At 40.6% G+C, this 5,000-nt stretch overlaps 1 protein-coding gene across 4 annotated transcripts in view; it reads right to left on the minus strand.

Moving 5' to 3' along the window:
- Window positions 1-5,000, minus strand: part of LOC138037681 (polyubiquitin-A-like) — an 89,764-nt gene that overhangs the window by 14,986 nt on the left and 69,778 nt on the right. The window lies entirely within an intron of this gene.

Here is a 5,000-nt window from a genome sequence, read left to right on the forward strand (position 1 = left end):
GTTCTTTTATCTCTGAAAATGAGTTATTGTTAAGCATATATGTTAAAAAGGTCTACTGCTTTTAATCCATGCAACATATTCTGTTTTTTACCTATTTATGGTACCTATTTACTGTATGGTGGCATTCACTGTTAATGAATATAGTCAGTTTAGGAAATTTTTAAGATATTCACTTTGTGAATAAGGAAAGCTACAGTTTCCATTGTCTTCAAAGTGTGCAAAGTACCAATTTTATATCAGACAACAATTATTGGTACTTAATTTAGCATAATTTATTGAATTAATTTGTAGCCAAGATTAGTCTAGAGCTAAAACAGGAGTAAACTAGAAGAAGCAATGAAAGGTTATTTTGCCTTTCATTATAACTTACGTGAATTTAATGTAATACCTGGTAGCTTATAAGAAAATTCTGATATGCTGAGTCTTGTCACTTACTGAATATTATCAGAAACCCATAAGGGTTGAAACGTGTCACGCGCGTTCACAGCTTCCGAATATTCAGTGCGAACTGATTGGTTGAATGTTTCAGTACTAAGTACCATATTTGGAAACCCCTCGCTCTTGTTGTTCCAAATATGGTACTTAGTAAATTGAATATTCAGAAGCTTATTTCCCAACACACAAGGGGCCATTACACATTTCAACCCTTATGGGTTTCTGATATTATCCTTCCACTAATTAAAAATAGTAAATTAAATTTATAGTATCAAAGTGAAGGTTTTCATGCTCTTTTTCAACTCTTATTTTTTTGGTGACAATTTAACTTGCAATGTACTAGAAATCATTTCAAATGACAGACTTATTTGATACTTGTCTCTACATTAGGATGTGGAATCAGTTGTTGACAGTGATAACTCAGTCAAGTTGTGATCTCTTCACACTAATTTGATAGCTACCCCACGTGTTGACTGCTGCTATCCTTTCAGAGGCAACGAATAATTATTATTGACCTGCCTGTTTATGTCGCAACTCAACCAGCAATTCTCCCCCAAGTTCTGTAAGCTTGCTTGCACAATGGAAACAGGCAACTTGACTGACTGTGAAGGAACTACGAGACCACTCCTAACAAGTTGCACTATCATTTTTCCTGGAAAGATTAATCAACCATCATTTTGTCTTACTACCTTTCAACAGTGCTGTGTAACTGAAGGCCTGTTTGAAATTCCTATTCTCACCAGGGGAATACACGCATAAAAGCCAAAATAAGCCACTGTACACTCCCAAAAGTCCCAGCGTGACCCAGGGGAATGCATAGCATTCTCGTGAGTGCTTCTGCCCTATTTAAGAGCAGTCATTTGTTTATTCAGTCAGTTCCAGAAAAGTTTAAGGTCTCTAGACCCGTGCTAGGAGATTTAACTTTTTTCTGCAGCTTCCATCGCTGCACCACATGGCTTAGGTTCCAATAGCCCCACTCGCAGCAGATATTCAGGCGGTTTTAAAAGAACCAGTCGTACAACTTGATGCACAGCCCGAGGATCCGGCTGTCCAACCTGCTGCTTTACATGCCGATGGTCCTCAACCTCTGCCTGGTGGCCAACTTGCGGCTGTACAACCCACTGTTGAAGTCCCCGCTCAAAGAGCGGCAGAAACAGCCGGTCATCCAGAATTTGTAGGTTCGATATATTTTTGTTCGATTTTTTGTTTCGTGGTGGTTTTAGTTTGGCACATGCCTTGTCCATTTTTCTTTACCCTTTTGCCTTCGTTTATACAAATCTATTCTTATTTAGTCGTTTGCATTTCACATGTGGCGCGGGCGCTTTAGCAACTAGCGTTACCTCGCTCAAATTTTCTAGTTTTTTCTGCAGTGACTGGGGTAACCTTGCTCAAATTTTGTTCTAGTTTTTTCTTCTAGTTCTATGCAGCGACTGGGGTGACCTCGCTCAGATTTTGTTCAAGTTTATATGGAGCGACTGGGGTGACCTCGCTCAAGTTTTGTTCTAGTGTTTTATGGAGCGACTGGGGTGACCTTACTCAAATTTTAAGCTGGTTTTGTTTTGAAGCAACTGGGGTGACCTAGCTCAAATTTTGTTCTAGTTTGTTTAAAGTGACTGGGGTGACCTTGCTTTAAGTTTGTTCTAGTTTGTTTAAAGTGCCTGGGGTGATATGGCTTAAATTTGTTCTACCGGTAGTTTGTATGAACCCACTGGGATGACCTCGCTCTATTTTTATCTCCAGGTGGATACCCTTTAAAAGCAAAACAGGTCGCCTCTCAGATCCAGAAGATCTTAAAGTCTGGGACAGCCCAGTCAGCCTCTCCCACCAGGTCTCCGGCATTCGGATATCCTCGCCTGCTGTTGGATTCTGCAAGAGCCAGGCGGCTGTCTGGTTGAAGGTTTAATCCCCAGCGCAACCGCTGTTTCCAATGTGGCAATTTGGGGCATTTCGCATGCAATTGCCGATGGCGTTTTTCTTAGTTATCGCGTAATTACTTTCTCTGCACCCTAACCATGTTTCTGTCTGTATTGAATGTTAAAAAGGATTTCTGGATACTACTTAGTTGTATTTTTTCGTATCCCTTTCCATTTTCGTCTTGTTCTTTCACGCAATTCATACAGTGTTCCCTACCCTTTTTTTTTTTTCGCCCGATGCTAAGCTTCCCCGATGGGGTTATCTAAAACCCTTCATTGCTCCGTCCCTGGATGGGGTGTTTTGGGGCTGCTTCCCTCGGGTGTTCACCTTTCTGTTAGTTCTCCTTTTATTTATTCGTTGCTTGTTCGGAAAGCCTGGTGTCTGCTCCTCCTAGTTTTCTTTTTTTTTTTTTTTGATTTTTCCCTGTTATTATTTTTGGTTTCAGTCTCCCAACAAGCATTCTAAGACGTGCCATTTTTATCCAGAAAATGTTATCCCCAGGACCAGGTGCCTCAATTAGGTTAACTGGAAAGGTGAACGCCCAAGTGTTGCGGCCCCGTTACCCTCGCCGGAGATGGTATCCAAGTTACCTGTTCGGGTGTCCGCCCGCAATCTGCTTTTTAGGAACCCCGACAACTTCGAAGCGGGAGAGATTCATTACCACCTCCCCCGTTGGGATGTAATCCTTCAAGGTCACAAGAAGCGAGACGAGATCTTGTCCTGTCTTAGGTTTGGAGTAGACATCTGCGACTTTTTCCTCCCTTCCAAAGGCCATTTCCAGGGCACATACTATGACTCCGCGCTTCCCCCTAGTGTTAAGTTCTCGAACAACAGATCACGTGCAGGCTTCGAGGATTTCATCAGTGACACTATTTTGGAACACCAAGCCAACGGATCCTTATCAATATGGGGAAAAGTTGGCCTTGTTTCTCCCCCACACCTTGTTATGCCGCTGACTGTCGAGCCAACCAAACCAAGGCTTTGTCATGATGAACGTTTTCTTAATCTCTGGATCAGGGATCTCCCTCTCACTTTAGATTACATCTCCATTCTTCCACGCTATGTCGCTCGCAACCACTTCCAATCTACCATGGATGACAAAAGTGGGTACAACCATGTGGTGTTGAGTCCAAATAGCAGGACATATTTCATTTTAGAATGGTGCGGATGGTATTTTGTGTATAATACAATCCCATTTGGTTGGAAAGCAAGTGCCTACCTTTACCATACCATTGGCATGGCTGCCACCAGCTACGTTCGATCGCCGGGCGTTCCCAGTAGTCAGTACATAGATGACAGGCATGTTGGCCAGCTTGCCCCATGTCCCCGACTGTGCAAACCGGCTATAGGATGGGCCAACTTCCAGTATGCTGACGCTGCAACCTTTATTTGTGCACCTGTCCTGATATCCCTTGGTTACTTCATCGGCTCATCCAAATCTTGCTTGGTTCCGCAACAGGTGTTAACGTTTTTAGGATTTATCGTGGACTCAACTCTCTGTGCCTTTCATAATGGATTGTCGCCGAAAAATTAAAAATTTATTGGGGACAAATAAAAGTATTAAAATCAATCAAAATGTTCGTCTAATATCTTGTGTGAGTTGTCTTTTTTCATGGACTCCTAACTTCTAAGTCACAACAGCAGATATAATCTAAGATTGACTGTGTTTACCTGGCGGTACCCTGTTCGCTGTGTTGTTGTCACTTCAAATACCTCACGCTTATTTGAAAGATGTGGCATGCTAAGCCGCTTTGTATTTCATAAACAACTGAACCAAAACATAAATTACAAGCTCACTGTTTCGCGTTTGTAGTATCACTACTGTCCAAAATAAGTTTTGAAATAGATCTCAAATGTATTTACAAATCACCAGAGGAAGATAATGTCACCTCTGATCCAAGATGGACAATTGTTCGTTTTGGCTTGAAAATGTTTGTTTTGCTCTCCCCAATTCCCAGTGTCCTCTCTCAGACAAGCCTTGCTTACTTGTTGCTGACGAGTCCAACATGGCGGCTAAAATGGACGAGTTGGAGATCTTTCGCTATCCTGGAAACGCCAGGTCAAAAGTGTGGGAATATCAAGTGAAGGAAGGGCCCACTTTGACTTCTATTTAGATGAAAAATATGTGGAATGCTTATTGGTAGATTTTTCCGATTATAATCGATGATCGATCGGTTGGGGCAATCTGATTATTTCTGATGATCGAATGTGAAATCTCAACTGATTCCCACCACTAGTCAACACTGAATCTCCTTAATAGATTTTATTACCCATGCTACATTTAGTTGTGGGGTAATAATCAATTTTAGGATTTTTATAATTAGAATTTAAATTACTAGAAAGTTCTATTTATTTCCTATTTTGAAGATTTATGCTTATATTTACATGGTTTTATGGCTTTTTAACATACAGGTAATTTATTGTAATTTATTTACCTATGGGTGCGAGAATATGATTTCAATAAACCTATTATAATTATTATTATTATTATTATTATTATTATTATTATTATTATTAATTGAATGCACAACCTCCAGATCGATTCAATTTCCATCTTGGTCAGAGTTTTTCTTTGTCCTTGTGTGGGCCCATTTCCATAACATACATGTACTACTGTTTGGCAAATGCTCTGATGGATTACATAGGAATAG

The sequence above is a fragment of the Montipora capricornis genome, chromosome 1, assembly GCF_036669925.1.
Source record: "Montipora capricornis isolate CH-2021 chromosome 1, ASM3666992v2, whole genome shotgun sequence".
NCBI classification, from domain to species: domain Eukaryota; kingdom Metazoa; phylum Cnidaria; class Anthozoa; order Scleractinia; family Acroporidae; genus Montipora; species Montipora capricornis.